The sequence below is a fragment of the Labrus mixtus genome, chromosome 7 (genome assembly GCF_963584025.1).
Source record: "Labrus mixtus chromosome 7, fLabMix1.1, whole genome shotgun sequence".
NCBI classification, from domain to species: Eukaryota; Metazoa; Chordata; class Actinopteri; order Labriformes; family Labridae; genus Labrus; species Labrus mixtus.
The window spans coordinates 16,621,344-16,647,396 of record NC_083618.1 but is presented as its reverse complement, the minus strand read 5'-3'; the positions used below and the strand labels follow the sequence as shown (position 1 = coordinate 16,647,396).

At 39.6% G+C, this 26,053-nt stretch overlaps 1 protein-coding gene across 1 annotated transcript in view; it reads right to left on the bottom strand.

Moving 5' to 3' along the window:
• LOC132978190 (cadherin-22-like) overlaps window positions 1–26,053 on the bottom strand; it is a 190,720-nt gene that overhangs the window by 128,530 nt on the left and 36,137 nt on the right. Inside the window, exon 2 of the mRNA XM_061043306.1 lies at window positions 12,029–12,153. The gene's annotated coding sequence lies outside the window, so the exon portion shown is untranslated. The remainder of the gene's footprint in view (window positions 1–12,028; window positions 12,154–26,053) is intronic.

Below are 26,053 nucleotides of genomic sequence, written 5' to 3'. Positions count from 1 at the left end.
GAATCGTTTTGAATTGAAAATCGATTCTGAATCGAATCGTGACCACAAAAATCGAAATCAAATGGAATCGTGAGACACCCAAAGATTCCCAGCCCTAATGCAAATATACAAGGAATAAAAGGCATTTTCACATGGTGCATCATTTGGATTCCTTGTCTTTTGGAGCCAACCTCTAGTCACTTCCACATTGGTGTCACTTTTCAACGGAGGCTGTAGTTAATTATTTGTCTGAAGTGTTACCAACAAGCCTATTATTGCTTCCAATTTATTGAATATGGCAGCTTGGCCAGTGGTCAAACTTGAGAACATGTGATTTGATGGGTACTCCTCCAGAAAACTTCTTAAAAACTTATTTTACCAATTTTAGCTTCATGTTGAATAAAGATCATAATAGTTTGCTGCTAAGAGAAAGGATGAAAATACCAGTCTTTGTTTGTTTATTTATTCATGTCACCAATACTATGAAACATATTTAATTCAAACAAACACCTGCTAACAGTAGCCTATTAGGTACAGGAAACACATGCAGTCATTCTAAGCATCTGTTCGATCATTTGCATTGTTTTTTTTCTGCTGGGGGAGAGTCCCAAATGACAATCCTTCAAGCTGTACATTAGTCTGGTGAGTGAATTAGCACTTGTCATGTGTTTAATTTGTGTGAAAGTGCAGCTAATTGAAAAGAAAAACACCACCAAAAGAAAAGAAAAAAGGGAGCACACACCAGAAAACAATCAATAGATCCTTAGCAGTAATGATGTGTCTGAAAACAGTATGCACTGCTCCCGCAGGGGCCAGCCGACCGTTTCATTCTAAGGCCACACATGCACCGCAGTACTACACATTTATCATAAAGCAATGCGAGGTTATAGACCCCTGGAGAAAAAAAGCATTGTAGAGTTCAAACACATACACATACAAACAGCCCACTTCATACATACAAGACAAACACATGCATGAACACACACACAAACACATACAAATGTAATCGTGCAAGCATGGGCACATTCCTCTTCATGCTCATACACAGCCACAAACACAGCTGTAAGGCTGAGCTAACGTAGGAAAAAACAAATAGTTACAGCTGCTGGCCGTATAATGACACCCTGCTGGCCTACTCTGACAGTAATAGCCCTCCAAGCAGCAGTGGAATATTACGGCTAGTCACACAAAACTATCAGCAGAGGAACTTTCTGCAGCCACACGCGGACACTAGGTGAACATTTGCGGCTCTGTTTGCATTATTAAAGAGGTATAGCTCAACTAAGGGTAATAAATACATTTATATCTTTCTTTGCTAAATTCACACAGGACAGCCTGGACCAAAACGAGTTGCTTTGTGTTTCATCATATACTGTAGGAGCAGTGCTCATGTTTATCAAGCATTCATATTTTCACACCCAGGAATTGAGATGAAATTTAAACGAGCACTAAAAATACCCCTACATGTATGCTCTGAGTTATTTATGAAGCCTCCTACAAGCACTCTCAGCGTGGAGTTAAACTTTTCGTTTGAGAATAAGTGACACGATGTGTTTTTTCGACACTTTTCCCAAGCTATAGTCATGAGGAAGGAAAGACAATGGCTGGATGAAGTTGGCTAGCACTGAGCTCAGACCGTATGACAAGCACAGCTGAGTTTTTATTTAGCAAAATTACAGCTAATAAGAGTTAAGCTGGACCAAGTTGGAGTCGGCCAAGTAAGGTACATCTTATAAGTTAAGTCTGAATTAATTGTATGTAGAAACGGTTAAAGCCTGGGAAGGCTACCGCAACAAAATGTTTACATTTCTTTTTTCTCTTCACACCAAAACAGCCATTGACGTGTCAAAGATTCTTCAAAACCATCAAAACCAAATCATTGATCTTTGGATGATATGGGCATGTAAGAAGCTGGTTAAAACATTTCAGACACATGCTTCATGCAGCTTGAAATGCGTTCGAAAGAGAACAGTCTTCCGCAAGCTAAACTAGTGGAGTAGCTATGAAATAATTTTAGAGAAAAGTAGTTGAATGAGTGAGGAATTAAAAGTGATGAATATATATCGTAATCTTCTCCTCTATTCTCTTGTGTATTAGTTCTGCACCAGTAGGATGCAGTGCATTTCTTGTCTTCAGGGGGAAGGGCTTAAGTAGTTCACCACTTTTAAAAACCAGGCTTTCTCCATCCGGTGTCTCCACTGTTACCTACCCAAGCCTATTATTCAGTAGCTGTCATGTGACGTTGTCATCAGAGATTTGAGCTATCATGAACGAGGGTATCTTAGTGTTTATTTTTCACACTTTTTGTATTAGTTTTGGAAAATACCGCATATTGTTCGTACATTTTGATCTGTCACATTCATCCTATGGAGTGACAATAAAAACCTAAACATTCCTTTCATTCTGCCAATCTGTTAAATGTAACTTATTTTCCAGTATCACTGGAGGCCTTTTAAATGCTTAATATATCACATTCTAAACTTGGTTTTGACAAGCACAAGGCCTGGCTGCTGTTAAAATGCCAAACACAGGAGGCTTCAACAACTTACAACTACAAGCTGTTATTCCCTTCTCTCCAGAAAAGCAAAGATAGCAACGCTCTATTTTTTTTACTTCTAAACTGGATGTGTTTTTTTTTTTTTTTTTTTTTTTTTTCCCAGGCACAGAAACTGATCCCTCTACATAAATCCATTTTGAGAACACATTCAGCGCTTACACCTTGTGAAAAAGCGCCGGCAGCTTGAGTAATAGCTTGGCACATCTTTCTTATGACACAGAACAGGCGTTATAAAAGCTACTTGATAGGTATGGTAATTGCTGCCAGCCCAAAGACTTGAAGACGCCAGTCTTGATTCTTTAGGAGGTGTAGAGATAAATAAGCCTCTTTTAATGAGAGTCTAACTCACGCTGAGCTTAGACACTCATGCTCAAGCAACGCAACTCATCCCCTGTAGGGATTACACCTTGTGCAGTTCTTCGGTTAAACACCACCATTCATCTGTACAACTGTGCGGCAGTGTGTGAGTGATGGAGGTTTTCACTTCTGACAGCGTCGACTCCACAAAGGGGCTCATGGCTGATGCCTCCTCTGATTGACCAGCACAGTTATCCTAAATGACCTCTTGTATAGAGTGGTCCAATTTGAAGGGTTTTATAACTTAATGGAACATACTTTTTAAAATCAAGTCTAATTTTTCTATTTTCCACAACTAGTGTTATCAATCAGTTATTGTGAGTATATCATTATGGCCCAATAAATGCCCAGTGTAAGGGCCCTATTTAAAATAATGTGAGTGTTTTGGTGGGGCAAAAAGAGCTCTAAGACTCATTGAACTTAGTGAAAAACACATGCCGTCTATATTGTCTTATTAACGTTTGATGTACTGTGTATGATGAGGAAATATTTGCGTGTTTTCTCATCATTTAAATACTTATACTTTATGAAGTTTGTAATGATCATAGAAATTCATGGTTCTGTTGGGCTGTTCAACCCAACATGTATCTTTAATTTATTTAAAATGTCACTATATTTGGGGCACCAGATAGCCTTGTGGTTGTGTCATGTACAGAGGAAGTATTCCTCGTTGTAGTGGCTGTGAGTTTTGAATTCCACCACGGCCCTTTGCTGCATGTCATCCCCTACTCTGTCTCCTCCCAACATCTCCTGTCTCTCTTCAGCTGTCCTATCTTATGAAGGCAAAAAGGCACAAAAAAAATACATTTTTAAATGTTTTAACTATACTTAAGTCGTATTAATTGGAAATCTTTTGTTCCTTCTTTAACTTACTCTCTTGCTTTTAATTCTCAACTCTTAGAAGGGAAAAAATGACGAATTAATTAATAAAACATGGAATAATTTATTAAAAACAACTGCAGTTTTAGACACAATAAGTGTCCAACAGTCCACAGAAACAATATATAGGTAGGGAGGGATGGAAGGTGGCACATTAAAAGGTTTACTGAGCAGAGCCATTAGTCGGTTACCTGCCTGATGATGACCGACAACTACAAATTAAAAAGACACAAGATCGCACACACCATAGAGATACGGATGTTAGGATACATACCACTCAGCATTTTGAGTCAATATGCTCCTCTTCCATATTGTCTACTGCTTTAGACACATCCTCACTGCTGCCATTTATTCAAGTCAGAAAATCAAAGATGCGTGAGACAGACTGCACCGACCAGAAAAGAGCTCACAGAGTTGAGGAAAATTAGGATATTGAGGGCATTTCCTCCTAATTTGGAAACAAAGGGAGAGAGGAATAACACAGCGAGTGTCACTTACTATATGACAAAGAAAGAGACAGCGAGGCAGAGAGGGACAAGGAGGGGTAAAAAAGAGACAAAAGCGGGGGAGAGGGAGGAAGGAAGATCCAGAGAGTTTGGCTCAGTGACTGTGGTGTGTCATCCTTCAGCCCCATGGCACAGGACTCAATCAAATTCTCCTCATTCTGGCCCAGGCATTAGCTTAGCAAGCAGGGACCTTGTTTCACTCCCTCAATTAAATGCCCACCCGCACATAATTAACGACTGTTTTGTCCACAGATCAATAAAGGGCCTGTTCATTAAAAGTCCCTTTGCTTCCTCAAAGATCCCCTTGGTTAGCTCACTGTTGCATCTGAGGAGGTGGCTGCGCCTGGGAGAATTTCCATTCCAGTTTTCATGTCTGTGGGTTTTCTTCTTTTTTCTTTTTTCTTTTTTTTTCCCAGCTGATGGAAGATGGGGAGGGGAGTAAAAGAAGGACCGAAAGCACACATAATGTGAGGAAAGCTTTTGAATCCCAAGGACTTATGGGAACTTATTAGTTTGAATATAAGTATCAGAGAAGCGGCCCTAGCTTGGCTTTTTATCTGGTGGAGAGGCAAGTAATTACAATACAGTAAAGCAGAGGAAACAACATGCACCATAAAACAAGCTGAGAAGAATGCTGGTTTTATTTATATAGCGACAGCTCCTGTTGAGGGTCAACAGTCTTGGACTATCTGCAAAGATATTTTATCATTTAAAGTTAAAGAAGAAACGGAAGAAACTTTTCCACATCGATATGCACTCACTGTACATACACAGATCAATCACACTCAGTGTCCACATTAAGTCTACAGTCTTCAGTGACATCAGCGTTTATACATGCAAAAACAAAGGGGCTGCCTGTTACTTCTTAAAAGATAAAAGATCAATAAACGCAGCAGGAGCTGGATTTAACACGGAACATGCCTCACTGTCAGCCACCTGCCATAGCTAACACACTGAATGACTAGCAGTTGCTGCAATCTCCAAGACACACACACACACACACACACACACACACACACACACACACACACACACACACACACACACACACACACACACACACAGTTTGCTCAATGTAATGATCAGTGTGCACTATGCTGTTGCCTCTCACCTCTCCCATCTGCCATGAAATCAAAGCATCTCTGGAGATGGATAACAAGGTTTGAACAAACAGCAGTCTCATACTGGGGTTTGTTTTGATTTGTCTTTATAGCATTACCCATCTGAAGCAGTATCTCTGAATTACAGTGTAAACTCATTTTTTTCACCTTTTTTTTAACATTGTCGCGAGTAAAAAAAAGAACACCTTTTATATTGTCTGGGGTAAACATGTTAGATATACAGTTTGTGTTGTGGCCATTTCTTTGTAACTTTATTTTTGTTTTTAACTTTAACCTCACTTTGACATTGTTCCCCAGGGGGTTTCTGGGTACTGACAGCAAATGAAAGCCAGGTAGCTTTTGTAAAGGACATATGACACAAGATATTAACCGGTACATGCTTCTAGGCTGCTCTGCCATCCTGCTGTTTCCCTACGTGACCAGGCATTATTATTTTGTATTTATGTTATGTAAGGAACCAGCTGTAACCACTCTATGCAGATGATATTGCCATTTATCTTTTAAATACTTGTCAATATATTTTGATAAATACATGATTTCTGTATTATTCTATGTGGATCTTGTAATGTGTAAATATGACAGTCTAACTAGAATTGCCTGCTGTGCTTCGTTGAAACATTTTTTAAAATAATTTACAGACGTAATATTGCATTCTATTTGGATGTGAAACAATTAAGGTAAAGGCAGTTGCTGTTAAAATATGTACTCTAATGAGTTAAAAAGTCAAATACTTATTGAACAACATGTTATCAAAATATGGACCGGTTTTCAAACAAAGTTAATAAAATATCGAATTGTGTTGCATGCCTCCGCATTGGTCAACAGTACACCTGCCAAATCTTCACAGTCCTCTATGTTTTTTAGTAACAATATTATCAATAGAATCTTAACTGTCACTACATGTTATTGCAAAAATGCTTATAAAGGTGTCATATTAAGAAATATTAAATCTGAATTTGTGTCCACAAAAAAAGTTATACTACAAAGGCCCTTGGCTGGACGTCCTGCCAGAGAAAATGGTGGTAGGTGTGACACAGCAGCAGGCACATTCACACACTGATGGCGCAGGATGCTATGCAAATTGATCAGAATTAACTAATTCCATTCATATCCATTCATACCCATTCATACACCGCCAACGAAGCAGCACGACTAACTTGGGGTTAAGTGTCTTGCCCAAGGACACATCAGACATGTGGCCACAGGAGCTAGGGTTCGAACCCTCGACCTTCCGATTGAGAGACGACGGACTCGACCAACTGAGCCATTAATACTGGCTCACACAATTCTAACCCTTTTTTCTGACTTTCGTACTTTTTCACAACTGAGCCAAAGCCGCAGCAGAGTGAAATCTGTTATCTTTTTTTTAAATATTCTACAAACTAAAAACTTACAAAAACAGCTGATGATGTTACCTCCTGCACAGAGGTGACGATTTCAACTGGCAACTATTTTTCATGAAATACTCTGTTCTCCAAATGTTTCTGTCATCTGTTTCTTATATGAGGACCCAATTTTTTCAGAGCCAATTTAGAATCATACTACCCTTGGTCAATCTAACTGTGGATGGATTCCCTTGTGTAACATCTGGCGGTCTCTAGGCAGTGTGTGCATCCCTCTTTACGCTCCCTTGCTCATAAGCTGGTGTAAAATTGCCCCTTTGAATCTCCTCCACAGCAGATTCCACATTCAAAGAGGCAGCCTTTCCCTGCGCACACTCAAAATCTCTCTTTATTTTGCGTGATATGCTAAACACAGCCACATAAGTTCTCTCTGTCTGTTTCTTTAGACGGATGAATGTGGCAGAACAGCTCTGAATTCCCCAGCTCCCAACACTATGATGTGTGCCAGTCTCCAGGATTACGGGACATATTGAGGCATGTGAGTAAACAAGCATGAGCAAATGAACTCAAAAACACACTCACACAGTCCAACACACACAGTCATAGATACAGAAAACCTTGCATGTGTGAAAACACTGGTGGGAGAAACCACTATAGGTGGACACGCACACAACACCCAGTGATTTTTCACACGTGTTTCTAAAGCTTGCACTACAAAAATGTTACAGAACTATTAGAATGTAAGATTTGGAAAAGCCTCTAAAAGCTCCCAAACTCCGATCACAGATTTAACTGTCATATTTTGATTTGAAGAAGTTAATCCAAATCTTTAGTTATTAAACATCTGGGGCAGGAGCAACATTCACTCCAAAGACTTCCATCATCCCAGAGCCCCTGCACAACTATCTCTGCGGGTAAGATTAAACTATGAACTGATCTGAAATGTTAAAAGCAGTGTTGGTAAAAAAAAATAGAAATGTAGAATGGAAAATAAAACTACATTTTACACAAGTTCAAGGACTAACTTATTGTAAATAACCGCGCTGCAAATAGAGTTTAACAGCAATATTTGTAAGACCAATATAGTTGGAAAATCAAATCAATGTTCTGGCCTTGTTTGCAGATGCATTATTGATAACACTGCAGTTGTAAAAAAATATATAAAAAAAGACAAAAATAAAAATAGAGAACAACAGCGTGATAAAAGAGAATGACTACAGCATAACAGCATCCCTCGCCACACGGAGCGATCTACCGCTGACTGTCATCTGGCCTGTGAGCTGAGACACAAAGGTCACCGTTGTTGGTGTTATTGTTCAAGTTATTGTCATGAAAGCATGAGTTTGTGTTTCTATGTGTGTGTGTGTGTGTGTGTGTGTATGAGAGGCTTTGTGTACCAGTATCTCTGTGTCTGTATAGCGAGTTCTGTTTTTGATCAGAGCTGAAGGATTTAAATCTAGTAATACCTTATCCTGGCGTGGTACCAGTGACATACTTTTCACTAGTCTACCTCTTTGAACTACAGCTCCTCTGTTGGGGTGAAACACACACACAGACAAAAAAAACAAATCCCAAGCACAACCCTCTTTTTGTGTCTCTCAGGAGGTAGCTTGCATGTCTACTGTAGCTCTCGTTTTTTTATGGTGACAAAATGCAGTCGCTGAACTTCGTTTGACACAAAGAATTTCACATTCACATCATGATGTTTGGTTGGCTGAGCACTAGAGCAGGGTGATATCTTAGCTGTATGGTAAATCCATATGTGGAAATATGTAACACTATAAGGAGGAGATGCTAGCTTAGCACACATGGAAGCACAACTGAAAGCATAAACAGTGCCACAAAGCTCACTTATTAACCTATCGCAACATCTGTAAAAACCAACAGTGTATTAGTATTAGTGTGTGAGGTGCTGATGAGCTGGTTTCCTAGCAACCTAATTTTAGTAACAAGGATGCAGGATGTCAATGCATCCCGTCAAGATAAAGTCCACCATGTAACTCCAAATGAAACCGATATTTGTCATTTTTACTCTTTGATTTTATAGAGAAAGCTTTAAAAGTTTTAATGTTCCTACCCTTGATCTGAACCAGGATTGCTGCTTCACTGTGCTTTATGATAATCTAATATAACCAGCACATGGCTATGGCTAACAGACAACACTCTGATTGGAATAAATCATTGACTGTATATCAATATGGACAACACATCTTCGCCTCCTCCCATTGTACAAAAGTGGAGCCAAGTACAGACATATTGCGTTGGTGGCATAATTTGGAGCCAAGACTTGCGCAGAGGAGAGCTTGATGGTGGAAGCTGTGTCACTACTAGCAGAAGTCCACAGCAGTACAGATTCCTGAGTCGAAGTGGAGCAGACACTCAGAGTTAAGTTCAATGACTGTGTTGTTAGTTTTTTATAAAGTTTTTTTGTCTTTCCTCCTCTAGCTGATCCTGTTAAGAGCTGTCCTTTGTGATGTGTCCACTAGTGTTTATATCAAATAAATATATTTTTTAAACTACTCAGCTAAATGAAGATGTGGACATATATCAGTTAGAGCTGGGCGATATGGCCTAAATTTGATATCACAATATTTTTTTGCCTAATGTCGATATTCAATATGACTCGATATTTATTGTAATTTATAAATGTAGCCTATAAAACTGAATCTCCACTGTATAAAAAAAAAGATCACTGGCTCGACCATTGTAACCGCTGGCCCAGGAACATTACTTTTGATTCTAAAAATAACAGTCACCAATTTACTCTTTAACCATTCTGATGCAAAAGTCAATCACAACTTTTATTTCATTAATTGAGCTCTGATTATAAAAATATTGTGTATTTTTCTTATACTTATGTGCTCATGTTTATTCACCATGCTGGTAACTGTAAGTCTACTTAATCTGATATTAATATGAGGCTGTGATAGAGCTGGAATCTATCCTTCTTTCTTCTCTGTGAGAAACTCTTCATCCTTAGATCTTTACTTTAGGAGCTCTCTTAAGAGCTAAGATGCTTTGTGAATAACTTTTATCTTTACCAGGATCTAGTCTTTAACTTTAAGGGGCGATGTAGCAGCAGTGTGTTCCAGCTCCTCCAGCTGTCTGCCACTGTGGCTGAAACTTTTCTCCCTTCTGTTTTCGTCATGCCCTGCTGTCACTGTCGACTCTTCCGGTGACTTTTTTTTCCTTGAATGCTGATTTTAGCTCAGCGTGTGTTTTAGTAGAGAAAACTAGTGATGGGAAAAGCAGTTATTTTCAGTGTACTGAATCAGTTCAGTAAAGTGATTCATTCAAAAGATTTGTTCACCGAATCGTTCAGTACTTCTCAGTAGCTCTGCCTGTGAATCAGAATTTAATAAGCTGAAACACGGCCGAACGTTTAGTTCTGCTCGCGATCGTACTGAGAACAGCCGGTGGTGAATAATAAGCCAATGAGCTGAGAATTTAGTTCCGCCTCCGAGTCACTCTCTTCCTCTCAGTACTCAGGAAGAGAGTGACTCGGAGGCGGAGCTCTCGTTCAGTTCGTTCACTGATAATTTTGCAATACCATCTGTTAACATTGAGGAGGCGGGGTTTATGACCTATACTGCAGCCAGTCAGCAGAGAGAGCTCTAAATATTTTGGCTTCACTACCAGGATTTTTTTCTCTCTGTCCATCTTACTATACAGTCTATGGTATAAATCCTCTCTGACAGACAAATAAATGCTCATAAAGTTTGGAACAATTCAGTTTCTTAAAGATTTTTTTCCTGTAAGAGGCACTTGCCTATTATAAGGATGATTTAATCACCTCTAGTGCTGATGTGTCCCAGCAGCAGCCTTGTGCCGTGTCAAAGCGTCCTTGAGCCTGACACTGAACCTCCACTGTACCTGCTCGCTCATCACTCTACGCGGCAGCATCAGACTGAAATGTTAATGTACATGTCAAGTGTAAGAGTCAAATGCTTCAGGTCGTGGTAAATGAGGAGTGTGGTGTTAAATGTGCACAACCATAACCTACTGCAATGTTAAAATGGCCAGACTCAAAAATAAAACATTACATTCAATGGACGTAAACTTGTAATGAAATCAGGGGTGACTGCTTTTTTCGTCTATGTTGGATACAATTAGGGATAAAAAACTGAAAATATTTTCATTGGCATGTGTAGCATCCTTCAACACCTTGACCAAATGCAGAGGACACCACCTTAATGGGTTATTTAGCATAGAGACCATGTTTCACCAAAAGGCTGATGCTAACCCCTACGGGACTGACAGGCTTTTATGATTTCTGCAGGGCATCCATAGGCAGAAGAACCTTACACACACACACACACACACACACACACACACACACACACACACACACACACACACACACACACACACACACACACTCAATGACAGTGGTTGTGAAACATCCTCCCCGGCTGTATCAGATTATATGCAGTACATTCAATTACAACTGATGGCAGATGCTGTAAGCAACATCAAACACACATAATCTTGCAGATTGGATCCTTCAGTCAGATAGTAACCCTGATATCTGAAGACCAGACAAGAGACCAGACATATTAACACAAGGAGCGGTCTCCAAGGGCTCTAAACTGGATGACTCAGCAGTTTGTGGATGGGCGTTTATCCTTAGCGTTGGCCGTACACACATACTGTAATGCAACACAAATGAGAACAGAATATTGAGTGATTCACACATGCATTGAAAAACACTGTCTCTCCCTCCGCACCTCTAATCGACTCAGCTTTAACTAACTGACTTATTTTATTATGATAGTCAAGTGTTGATTACCTCCAAATGAAATGCAGCTGTTGTGTTGCGAATACAAAAGTGTTGTGAATATAACAGATTGATTCCACATAATGGACCACATGAATTCATTTATTCAAGTGATTATATGCTACTTGTGCAAGCTTTTGGTTTTGAAACCACGTCATGTGTATTTACAGAGGAATTATGATCTTTAATAGGCCTACGTTTCTCGGTCAAGACCTGGAATTGGATGGTCTGTCAACCAAAGAAACATTTTTTTTCACTTAAAGATCTGTGGTTGTTGATTTACATGAATGAAACAGCTTGACAAAATATGTGGAGATATTTTACTTATTTTTCTCTCCAAAAGATGTGTATGCTTAAACTTTTTCCCGGCCAATGCATGCATGAAAGTAGATAACAGCAACGCAAATCGAGCAATCTTTGTGGTCTAAACACATTTTAAAATGACTACAATGGAGGCACTAAGCAGACATACATTTCCTATCCTCGGCATATGCAAATACCAGACTCACCGTCCCTCAGCCACATGACCTTGCTGCCACTCTGTGCGAGTGATGGCTCCCAGGTCCTTCAAGTTGTCTTTACCGTGCCATCAGACATCAGTCTCTCTTGTTGCTCTTTGGCTCCTCTCCAACTTCTGCAAAAATAAAACAGACCCCCGAGTGAACTTCATTCTTTCTTTTTTTTTTTTTTCTTGTTTAAAATGAACAAACTCTGCAGTTAGATTTTGTAACTGCATAGTTAGGTGGGCTGGTGGGTAGGTGGAAACATGGAGAACAGAAAGAGGAGGGGGCAATCTGCTAATCGAGTTTAGAGGGGGAAGAAAATGGCGTGGACCTTTCTTAGTAAAGCATGAAAAAAAAGAACCTCAGTCTGTCTGGAGAGGGTGAGAGTGAGCTATAGGGGAGGAGATAGAGGTTTTTAAAAAAGACCATCATTAACTGTCATCTTCATCTCAGGTGCAGGTCTATAGAGCGAGGGATGGAGGAGGGAAGGAGGAAGAAAAGAAGGTACTGTATTCACCCAGGAGATAATTCAATAGCTTACAATCTTCATTTAATTACCCACTTTACATCTCCAAACCACCTCCTCCTCCCTTACCTTGAGTGTAACATGCAAGGGTCTCCTGAGATTGCAGTGCAGCTATTTAACTACTTTAATTACAGTGTAACTTGACTCTAATCACACAAACTCCACCCCCTGTAGATAGCGTTTTAAAAAAAAAAAAAAGAACACTTTCTCATGAAACCCAAGCTGCCCTGTAACAGTGTCCAGATTATAAACCTGCAGACTCTGTCAGCAAGACGAAGCTGCAGGATTTAGGCCTCTTAATTCTTCTGAACATGATGATTTAGAAGCTCTTTGAACTGGTTGGTATAGAGATCATTTGAACTGGGTAGATGTTTGGCTGGCTGAAATGTGAGCGTAAACAAAAATGTTAAGAGCTCCAAAGGGATGAAAACCCATCCTTTGGTGTGTGCAGTCTGCTGTGTTGCAGGTGTGAGGCTTTTAGAGAAATACGCCAATGAGGACATAACTGTATTGAAACACAGAGAGTTGCCATAGTGAGGGGAAAAGTCTTCAAGGCCACAATTTTACTTCGTGACGTGCAGGAGTTCTATATTTTTAGTGCTGAAGCCAAACTAATTTCATCAACACAGAACTTAACAGCAGCATCTGCTTTGGTCTACCATCATTTCATTTTTCATCTATTCAGCCATCAGATTGTTTTAAACACTTTTAGACTTACAAGCCTTAGTATTTTTTAATTGCTATACTGTAATATATATATATATATAGCATTTTAAAGGTTTAAAGCTTCAGTATCCTGTAACATTGGCCTAAAAATTCACATCCACACATATGGTGACAAAGGTTCATGCTATTCTCAAATTGTATGGACTATAAGCACCAATTAGGTCTCTTTTGAAAGCTTACAATCGGTAGTTTTGGAATGTGAAATTCTTCCAAAGATCTGATAAGAGCTGATATAATGCATGGCTTCATCACTGAACGCAGTCTGTTTGGCTTTAATAATTGTCTTCCTGCTCTCAGGATGCGAGGTGTCGATTGAAGCAGCATGTTCACGTGTCCAGCATCTCATTGGCTAAAAGAAATGTCAGTTATCAGCACAGTCGCAAGCAACTGGCTGGGTGTAGAGACATCAAAATAGGGCCAGACACCTCCTTTCAACCCAGGCTCTCATTGGCTATTATAGGCTGGGAACAGTGAATGGAAGCCTGTAATTGGCCAAATAATGTGCCATGGCGCCATGTTACTGCCTCAGAAGTTTGTTCTGTGTGTTGAATCTCCTTTTTCTTTTTAAAAGTTGTGTCACAATCTTTTCTGCACCTAGCCGTGAGTAAATCTCCTTCACTCTCTCTCAACGGCAATGCAATCAAAGTTGGTTGATAAAATATAATTCAGAAGAGTAAGATGGATAGCATCCCAAAACAGCCGGAAACAAATGCTGAATTTCAGTTGGGCTTCTAGCAGACACATTCTCATACTACATCCCTCCATGGTCTTTTAGACCTGCAGGTTGTTTGCATGTTAACTTGGAGCCTATTCTACCTTACGCTGCACATTATCCTTATACATTAAGAAAAGGCACAGTAAACAAGCTGCAGAGGCTGGGTGCTTGTACCACAGAGCAGTGACCCGGTACCACTGCTGTTTACACCATCACTAAAGACCACTGCAGGCCATATCACACGCCTGGTTAAGCACGTCTTCCTAATAGCCTGTCATGTTATCTGAGAATACAGGTGATTTCTATCAAGAGTATAAGTGGCCCTGGTCGATAAGAAACAACTAACAATCTAGAAGGAACCAACGGAGCACATTTAACTTCTAATGACATAATCGAGTAAGAGGAAACATTCACACACAAGTCGATAAAAACGCATGTCTTTACTGCGGCAACTGTTAGTGCACAATGTAATTTAAATGAAAGGGACGCAATAATTAAATAACCAGAATATGAATTTAAAAAATAAGTGGGGGTCCTTATGTAAATTCAGATAACATGGACATGATCAATCATGGACACTGTAGACCACTGTAACTTTGATCATCAAGGAGGACAATGTTTCTGTCTCCTCCTTTCCAGGACTACATCCATAAGGATAACACTTGTTTAATACCAAAGGTTTCAGTTTTGTAACTGAGGTTTGTCTAGAAAATTTGGCACTTTTATATTCTCAGTGTGAGTAAAAGTCAACATGTCTGTAGTTAAGAACAAAAAGAAAGCTTCTGGAGATTACTGCTGAACGCTCACACAGGGCTTTGAAGAGTTGCTGAGCTTATCTTGATCAAACACCAACATGTTGCAGCTTCCCGTCAGCTATGATTTCATTGTATTTGTCCTTTCTCACTTCCTGATGCCATAGTCTTTCATCAGTTGGGTGTTTTGACCTGAACCCATATTGGAAATGTAGTTTTGTATCCTTTAAATACTCACTAAGTAAAAATTATACTTTTAATGTCTGTTCAACTGGTGTCATTGTATTTAATTTATCGATGTATTATTGTTTTTCACTTAGTTGTCTCATCATTCTCAATTTGTAGGACGTGTCAGAGTTATACAGAATATCAGCATACACAGAGAACTTGTTTATGTCACTTGTGAGAACATACAGTAAGGTTATTATGTGTATAGCTGCTGTGGGTTTATACTTACAGGAGAATCTAAAAGGTATTGTTTTTACTTTCTTTCACAGGATCTATGGTGATAAGCAGTGATTTTAGGCATGTTCTTAGATACAACCTGTGTCCTTGAGAAAGGCTGTGACTTGTTTTGTCATCTTTTAGTCTAATTTGTTACTCTTTTTCTTTGGATTGGAACTTGTTCACAAAGTTTCACCAGTTGTAGTCATTGATTTTTTGAGACGCGTGCTGAGCAACTGACCAATAACGACAGAGCGGATCGGCAGACCAATCAGAGCAGACTTGATGTGGGCACAGCAGAGTGCAGCTGATGGACTCAGAGCGGAGAGGGAGCAAGGAGGAGCAGTACATGAAAACAGACACTTTTTTCAGACTTTAGCTATTGTGAACGTACAAAAGTAGGTACATAGATTAAATATACGAACCCCAAAAAGGGCATAATATGGGCTCTTTAAGCCACAGAAAGCATTTATTTGAAACTCAACACAGCAGTAAACTCTGCCAAGGTCTACTCTCTTACCATGAAACCCAGTTTGAAATAAAGTGTTTGGATACTAAAAATGCAAGAGCTTTCATAAGTTCATATAGCTCCATCCTGTTGTCTATGGTTTGTACTGTAAAATAAATGTATCTCACTGAAAATCCACCAGATTTAAATGTTAATTATCCTTTAATGCTACCTTAACATGACAGTTCACTTGAGCATATTTTCGCCCTTAACCAAAACATGTTGTCAACTCAGTTTATAGCACCTTAACTTAAACCTAGTAAAATCATAGTCAGTTAAATCCAACCAATAATAAAATGTCCTCTACTAAAATAATGTAGAGCTATTAAGAAGGTAACCGAAGGGGTTAAGTGCAAAAGTCTTGAATTACATGTTTTATGTCTTGCCTTGAAAAGTTCTGCAGGCTTTGCTAAAATAGACATGAAAAACAAGTAATACGACGAATGTTCTGAGGGAGCTGCATTTAAAAAAAGAAAAGATGGGCTTGAGAGGAAAACATGTTTGCTTGCACAAATTATTTTTTTAATAAAGGGTCTTGAGTGTAGTCTTATAAAGCCTTTCTTAATGTTCAGTCCTACTGTTTTCTGGGTTTCAAATTCTGTTGATGTGTTTACAAAGAGCCTTTTGACAATTTTGCATTGGAAACATTTTTCGGGACTCGCCATAATCAGACTGTGAATCAACCTTCTCCTGAACTTCACTTAATATACATAGGAGGCCTGAATACGGAGAAATTGATCGTTTGAAATCTTACATTTTCATCCCCTTTGGGTATTTTAGTTGAATTAATCTCAAAGCCCCCCCCCTGAGTTTAAGGGACATGTTCCTCTGTTAAGCAGCCAGCTCAAATCTCATACAGCCTATCCACCTCCCAGTGTGTATATTTTTGCAGCATATACTCTGGCTCTGAGGGAGTTTTACACACAATTCCCAGGAGGCAGGAGGCTATTTATACAGGCTCCTAAAACAGGGTAGTCATCTCCCCCCAAACCCTCTCATCACTTACGGCAGCAGCTTTAGGTGACAATGCTGACACACATCCACATGGTGGTTCAATCTAATCTTTTAATCGCTCCGGTAACTTCATGTCTCCGGGTGAGTTCGAGGCAAGCTAGCGGTTGGGATGGGATAACGTCTGCAGAGATACGATATGATCCTTGAACACCTAATACAAAAAAAACCACACACAGACTCACATGCAGACTTAAACACACTGTCCCGCTCCACCCCACCCCCAGAGTGCTATGTTGAAGCCTCATGTATCTGTGGGTATTAACAGATCAGTGCGGAGAAGCAGCCACCCTGCTTTAAAGTCTTTTCCTGAGGTAGTGCTTCAGAAGCCTGCTGCAGAGGAGGATAAACGCGCAGCAATCCCCCAGGCCCCGTGCCTCCTCAGCTCCACTCAGCTCTCTCTTTCTGCCCCCTCCCTCTCCTCCACTCCTCTCTTATCCCCACTTTCCTTCCATCCCTCATTATTTCCATCCCCCTTCTTTTTCCTCGGCATCTCATGCTTTCTGTTCCGCTATCTCTCCCCTCTTTCCCCCCGGCCCTTCATATAATTCTTCTTTTCGTGCCTCCTTATCCCGCTTCCCTCCCACTCTGTGTCCATTCCTTTCTCCATCTTTTGCCCTCTTCGTGCTGTTTTTCTCAGGAATTCAGAAGTGAAGCGGGCTTGTTGTCCATACCTGAAAGCTAGAGACTGTGGAACTGGTGAATATGAATTGTCACCTTAGGTCCATGAACACTTGCTGGCCTCTTGAATGGGACTCTTAAACCATGGTCACTCATTTAGGTGTCTCTGGGTCCAGACAGGCTAAACCCCCAAATTCCTCTTGACAAGTGGATCTTCAGGGAAAATGGCTCATGGGCAATGAACTTAAAATGTCCTCTCCTTTACAGACAGTAACTATAGGCTACCACTTCTCCTTAGAGGCTTGCAGGGAGCTGGAACCAATCCCAGCTGACATTGGGTGAAAAGTGAAGAGGTCGAAAAATAAAACTTCAGCTTTTGTGTTTGAAATGGGCCTGGTTTGTTGGATACTTACATATATGTAACTAATTCTGTGCTCTAATCCGGGAAAAAGTCAAATGGGAGCTATTCAGCGGTATACAGCTATAGCCTAAACATCGACCACTGGACAAGTATTGATGGCCAGAGGTGATTATTGACAGACCAGATGTCAAGTGCAGATGGCAGAGGTCTATTTTTGGATGTAGGAGTTAATTTCCAGCAATTGATGATCTCTTTTTGTTAGCAACTGCTGAGCGTCAGCAGGGGGGAGTTTGACTACCTAATAATATGGAACTAACTAGCGCTACATGGAATCATTTAGAATTGCAAACATAGCTTTGTAAAGACATAGAAGCTAACCTGCATATGTATGCTAATATGCTGACTTTGATGTGGACAGCATATGTTTTTATTACTCACCAATTAGCAACCAAATGAAATTGTTGATTTCTGATGGCATGGCTTCCACTTCCTCCTCTGATTCAGATATCGACAATTCAAACATACCATATAAGCGCCGCACTAAGGTAATTATCTAATGCACTGCTTCTGTTGTGGGGAGCCATGCATGTGTCTTTAACCTTTTCTAAATTGCTATTCCGCAAGTTGAGAAGTTCTGCCATCATTTCACCTTTTTGCATCCACGACAGTGGTGTCCCGGTATCTGATTTTACATTGTGTTACAGCATTGTGGAAGAGTGAGCGGCATGACATGGGAGCTTTGTGTGCACACACACCATCAGGAATGCACACTCAAACACACACACACAGTTCTGCCTCTACACATCGTGTAACAGTGGTGCAAGTATTCTGCTTTAAATTGGCAATGTGTAAGCGGTATACTGAAAAATCTTTAGCAAATTTTTTTTGAAGGCTTTAATAAAACGTATTACCTTCAATGAAAAAAGATTACTTGATTCTTCTGAATTTCTAAATGATGTTTGATAGTACACAGGATTTGCTTTCCCCTTTATTTCTGATTGGGTACAAAAACTTCTCTGAATCGAGCAATGATGTCATAAGCGTTTGAATTTAATTTAAATGGTGAATGAAAAAGATGCAGAAATAGAAGAAGAAGAAAATGCCATAAGAGCTTGGGACTCGGGAAAGGCATCAGCTGTAGTGTTTGTACAAATGTTGACTTTTGGAGACTTTGTGGATTCAGGAAATTGACAGTTTCCACATTCTCTCTGTTATTGTATTGTCAGTCAGACCCCCGGGGGCAACCCGAAAGATTCAGCAATCCAAAAGCACCGAGAGACTACTGCAGTCAATGGATTGCATTGACACCCTGCCAGGACTGGCAGACAGAATGAGTTCATTACATGTAAAATAAGAAGCAAGAAATCATGATAATCTACCTGAAGCGAGTCGACTCCTTCTGGGAACAAACAGAAGCTATAATGTATTCATCTGTTCATTGTAGGGGTAAAATATTTTTATGTTATTCATGGAAGAACAACACGGCTGTGCACTGGAATGAGCTGTGAGAGAGCGAGAGGGGGATAAGGGGGGCTAAAAATGGGCTGAGGTGTGACTTGCTGCTGGTAATCCTTATTAAAGGCGAGACAGAGAGAGAGATGTTTAAATGAAGCTACGCACAGACATACAGGCAAACATCTTCGAAAAAAGACAGAATGACAGACAAACATGCAGACAGACTGACAGGCAGACCAGGGAGGGGTAAGTAGGCTGAATCCAAATTAAGCTGATCAGAGCTCACTGTGAGTTAATCTAGTTATGTGGATAAAGGACTTCCCTATGGCTAAAAACACAGCAAGTTATGACTCAGTGAGTATGTGTGTGTGCGTGTGTGCACGCGTGTGTGGGCGTGGGGTGGGTACATGTAGTAAAAAGAGAGGATGTGCATCTGTCTGTGTGAACGGTTTGTATCTGTTCATCCATATTTAAATCCACTGACAGACTCAGGAACCTCGAAAGGCTCTCTCTGAGCCAATGGAAACCCAAATCCAAACAAGCCTTCTAACTATGCTAGAGTTTATGGCATTACAACTTTGCTAAAATAAAGTTTCATTTGGAGTAACAAAGATATTCATTCAAGTCTCTGAATGCCTCATCATAGAATCATATGGTTAGTCACATTGGCTATAAGTCTGTTTGCACCCAGTGTATCATAATTAAGGGCCATGATCAACTACTGACAGCTGCTAATGTAGAGTTACCTTTTATCTTCTCTAGGAGTTTAGGAGATATTTTTTTGGCGGATGAGTGTTGCAGGATCATCACAATACCAGAATCTTAAGCTCTGATACGATACTATTAAAGATCAATTGATTTTGGGAGCTGGTGGCGCAGTGGGTAGTGTGCGCGTTCCGTGTATGGAAGCTATAGTCTTCCAAGTGGGCGGCCCAGGTTCGAATCCAACCTGTGGCTCCTTTCCCGCATGTCATTCCCCACTCTCTCTCTCCCTGATTACCAACTCTATTCACTGTTGTATCACTCCAATAATGACAGAAAAGCCCAAAAAAAATCTTTAAATTTTTTTTTTTAAAAATCAATCGATTTTGGTACCTGTTTCTACGCCACAGGAACAAAATAGAGGTCCTAGGTACCAAATATTGAGAAATAAAACTACTGTGCATTGTCTAAATTGCATAATTACTTTGTCAACATTTTGGTGCCGAAACATTTTTGTGCTTTTTAGACTGTCCTCTCACTCTGTTTAGCTCTCGGCAGCTTTGGGTTGAAAACATGAGACTCTCAGCTGCATCATAAATGTATTTTGCTGTTCAAAAGCAATTTCATATTGGCAACTAAATGGTGCAGTTTTTGTTTTTAGAACTCCACTCACTCACTTTCAAACAGAAGCCGACTTCAACAAGTGCCTCAAAGGGCCGGCGACGTATTGATTTGTAGGCAAACTAGGCTAATGACAGACAAGCTGTCAAACCTGACAACTCTGACAGAGCCTTCTCTGTTGTATTGTGTTTTTGTGTGACTTGATCTGAAAACTGTGGAACATTCTAGTCCGAGCTTTGTGTGTCAGTCATGTTTTGTCCGTTTGTAGCAGAACACTGTGAAATTAAATGTAGAATCTATATATGCATGTCTGTCAAATGAGGTTGCAGCAGAGGGTGTGGTAGGTTTGAATTTTTGTAGAGCCTATCATACTAAATGAATCTACACTGCAAGCTTTCGAGACTCACCGGGATTCATAAGCATCTCCCTCTCTTGTGGATTCCACTTCAAACAGATGTTAGAAAGCAAAACAAATATCCAAGTCAATCAGCCACCTTTTCCTCCTTCTCCCTCATCCAGCAATCTGAACCAAAACATATCAAGGTTAAAAGATTGCAGGGCTGTATCTTCCACCAGAAAGTCTGTAATACCGATGTACTTGATGAAATATGGTCTCAGAGAAGAAAAAGAATGAGTGCAAATTCAATTAGCATTGTGTGCACCGCCTGCATATCAAAGAGAATGAGAAAAGGGGGAGGGGCTGCAGAAGAAGGCAGAGGCATTTCAGTTTGAATGAAACTTCACTACAAACAAATCCAGATTTTTTTTTTTTTACACTTTTGACATTGAACTAGAGTATGCATGCAATGAAAAAGCATTATTTACCACTGAGGAATAGCAATAGGAGAGCTCAACAGTGAGTCAGAAAAGACAAAAAAGAGAAGGGCCAATTTCCCCCTGCCTTTCTCGCTTGGCACACGGCTCCCCTGTGCAGAGCGGAGAAATAAAACATGGGCTGAGAAACATGACAGCATCCGGTCGAAGTGAGAGAATATGCCTTTAAGATAACGAGATCAAGGAGAGGAAAAGGTTCTCTCAGCTGCTCTGGGTTACTCTTATCTCTTTATGGTGGCAGATTGAAGTGAAGCCCTGTTAAATTGCTCTACCCAAAACAGTGTGGATGGAGACTGACAATATTTGCTGTTGATATTTCGGTCTCACGGCTAATAGGAGTCCAATAGGAATGGGAAATACAGCGATAAAACTTTGCAGCATTTCCACATATTTTGCAATGCAAAGGGTGCCCATGCATTCAGATAACCATCTGGGGAGAAAATAAAAAGAGACAGACTTCCATTTTTCTCTATTGACTGAACATTTTAAAAGAGGAAATTCATTCTTAGTTTTCGATCCTGTGTTGTATTTTACAGATGAGCTTTCAGGAACCAGGGGCGTGTACAGGATAGGTTTAACCTAGGGTAGCATGGGCACCCCCTAAATTCTGATTCACCACCCAAGATGCCATCCCAAGTTCCTACACTATAATTGTTTAATTGCTTGGTCAGAGGCAGGACTTTACTTCAAACTGTGCTGAAAAAGGCTGTCAGTTGCTTTGGTGATATTTCAAAGTTGCAAACTTTCTTTTGTTGTTTTCTTTCTTCTTTAGACTCTGACTTTTAAAGATATATATTTTTTTGGAGTTAATTAAAGTGTGGAAGATAATTGTTAGAATTATGTCAAATAAAAAACAACAACAGGAACATTACACCTTAAAGGAGCAATAATGTAACTTTGAAACGTAGCATTTAAAATGGGTACTGCAGTCTAATTTCAAAACAGTAGAGACAGCTTCTGTAATAACTGGTCTCATATCTGACAAATTAAGGGGTGTGCAAAATAGTTGTGTGGAGTTAAAGCTGACTACCTTCTCTGTTCAAAACAAAAACAGATCATTATGGACCAGAATCAAAATTTAGAAGGAGGACATACTGGCTGCTGCGTTGTTGTCGGATAAGTCAACACTTCAACATAGCATGTTTCCTAAATGTCTGATGATAAAGTCAGGTCATTTAATGATTTTATTCAGTAGATATTGTACATATTGCTCCTTTAAACTAGCTAAAGTTGATGTGATTACAGGAGACAAAATGGTAAATAAATGCTTTCCCGATATGTGTGTGTGCACATACTTCATGTCACCTCTGCACAAGTCAGAGCCTAAGCTGGACCAGACCAGTCTAAAAAGAATAAATATGCCACATACAGGAAAATGAATATTTGTGCTAACAACTGAGATGTAGAGCCACCGATTTGATCAGAAAGGTTTTAGTACAAGCATATAAGAAGATGAATCAAACTGAATATTCTATATAAATTACAAGGTTTCTATTTTATACATATTCACATTTCAATCTCAAATTTCTGACCTCAAATGTGCCTTCTTTAGTAACGATGGAGATTCTACTTATCTCCATCAGGCATCTACTCCAAACTATTTTTGCTGCTCTTATTTTTCAAAAAGCAAACACCTCAAGTTTTTGAGTGCATGCTGGAAGCCCTCATTAAGATGTTCTAGGCTGAATAAACCTATAACCACTCTTTCTCTCTGCGTCTCCCTGCCTCTTCTTCTTTGTCTTTCTGTCTTTAGTGCACACATCTTTTACTCACGAGTTCCTCGCTTCGACAGTTGTCAGCAGGCAATTGTCTTGAAAAATGTGACTCACAGCATGAGCAAAAACAATCTCGCTGTGCCATTGGTTTACTTGTCTAGCCAGATTTGAGAGTGCAGAGCTAAAGGTTTATACATTTTAAAGGGAAATAAAACAAATGCATTAAAAGAAGACGTTTGATCATCTCCCTTCATGCGTGTATACGGAGGTAGAACTTGGTGTTTAACATTGTATTTTAGAATCAAAATCGTGGATGAAAACTTTTGAGAAAGTTGTGGTACATTTCCTTTTAAAGAGGACATATTATACCCCTTTTCCACCTTATCAAACAGTCCCCTGTGGTCTAAATGAAACATCTGTGCTGTTGCTTTGGTCAAAATATGACATGAATCAAGCACCAGAGGAGGTTTGTGACCCTGTATAAACCAGCTCTCTCAGAACGCTATGTTTTGGTGTGTGTGTCTCTTTAAATGCAATGAGCCCCCCCCCCCCCCCGAGTTTTCCTAAGACTAAAAATGGCAGACCTGCGCAAAAGTTTTGTTCTTGGCTGGGGGTGGAGGGGAGGGTATTTTCTTACCAGAATCCAGCTTGTGACATCACAAACTGAGAAAATTTGAAACAGAGCATTTTTCTCGGTGTTGTAAGACTTATGCAGACTACAAACAAAGGACTTTATGGTTTTTTTTCACATTTTGTGGCTCAGTAGATACTCAGGTTAACCAAATATGTGTTCAAAAACACTGTTTTTGAACACATATTAAAATCTTCTTACAGCACATAGCACAAATGCTATCTACAAGGGTTGTAGAGTTCAGGCCAAATTCCTGCAGTAACTGCTTAAGTTAGGACGACGTAACATGTGAATCTCAAGAGAATAATAAGAGAACATTGTGAAACTTAATGTCTCAATCACTCTCCATTAATCCTTGCTTTTGTCTCTTTGCTCTCTTTCCCTTGTCATGTTCTGCCTTCCATTACCTCCCGTACCTCTCCTCCATACCTCAGGATTCTTCCTTTGTCTCAGCCAGTGAGTTAATTTCCAAGTTTCTGCCGAGACTAGACTTCTTCAAACTTAATTGGAATACCACATCAAATGAAAAACAATGCATATGAAGAAATAAGGGGGGCTGAAATGTTGAGCCATTATTGTGAAGATGACCTTTAAAAGACTTCCTGTGCACAGAAATTATGACTGACGAAGAACCCATTTTCAGCAGAACCAATAATTAACACGCCATTACACGTAATAATCATCCAAACTTTTCTGAAGGGAAATTGGGATTGCCAGATTTAATTTACAAAGTTAAACAATTGTGCAGAGTTAACTAAGCACAGCGGTGTGTTCAAAGCACGGCTGCAGTGTGAAAATGAGCAGAGACATTAAGGTTCCGATTAACATTTAGATTAACCTCTTTGTACGAGGAAGATTTGGTGTGAAGAGAGATGGAGATACAAAACAGGCTGATCTATGTGATGCTTGCAGACAGATATGAGGCTAAATGACACCTCAAAGTGGTGCTTTTATGAGAAGTGTGGCATTTGCGGGGAAATGACCATCAGTGTAACAGTCTAACAGCAAAAGCTGACAGGACGACGGCTTCCTGGTGTCAATTATTCTTTCTGCTCCAGAGCTTTGAGATGATTTGACTGTCTGAGGGGAAGACGTCTTGAACATATTTGGCAATTTTATTCAACAAATGTGAAACTTTAGAAGCAGGAAACAGTATTCGACTGTGACTTTATGATAACATTTTGCCATTTTGTGATTTTTCCCTCCATCCTAAGAGCACCATTCAATCATCAGAGCTCTATTATTGACCGAAACATTATTGTATGTATACCAAACATTATTTTTTGATAGAGATTGCCGTTAAATCTTGCTACTCTTGAACACAGCATGACTCCAGGTCCAATCACATCCGCTCACAATGACTGATTAGAAAGTAACAATTGAAAATTGTGGTGGCAAATTATTCTAAAAATAACACACAACACAATAATGCATGAAATCATATACAATACAATAGCTTCAATTATTCTATTTCCCCAATGCATGCTGTGGGCTTCTGAACATATGTAACTGCAAACATGTCATAAGCTATCAGCCATATAAATGCAGATCATGGTTTAAATGTCACACATTGTGCAAAATACACTTTACCATGTAACACTAATATGTGTCCCTAGCCTGTCTACAAACCTCCCAATTATGAGAAAAGTCCATCCTCTCCATGTTTTGCCTGCTCCACTTTTCATAACAATGTGTGCTCAAACAGGCGGTGTGGAGATTTTCTTTAAAGACCTTTAAAGAAACTCATTTCACTTATATTTCAGAATCAGTTTCAAATAATTCCAACCAAAGACAAATACATCATGTAGGGCCAAGGGAATCTTCGAGTCTCACGATTCGATTCAGTTTCGATTCTTGGGTTCAGGATTCGATTGAGAATCCATTTTCGATTCAAAACGATTCTTTATTCATGATTCAAAGTCTATTTTTGAATTAGTACATACTTCACTATCTACTTCAGCCATCTGTGAGACTGGCTGAATATCTTGCTGCTCCATTTGGCATTCTACTGGGTTAAAGAGCTAGCCTTAGCACTCAGCAGGGAGTGACTAGTTAGCCAAAATAAAAAACGATTTTTGGAAGCTATGAATCCATTTAAAATTTTAGAAGATAAGAATCTCCATTTTTACATAAATCGATTTTTTTTACCACCTCTAACATCATATACATATAAAGAATCAAATGAGATTAATTTAGCCTGACAGTATGTTAGCATACAAACACTTATTTTGTGTATGTATGTTCTTTGGTGGGCATTGTCTGTTATGACAGTAATGGTGCTGTGTCCCCATGGGGACAATAAAGTCTAAAGTTAAAAAAAAGTCTACATAAATTAAGCCAGACAGAAAGAACAGAGCCCAGGTCTGTGCTTTCATTACCGTCTCCAGCAGTCTGAGAGACAGAAGGAGG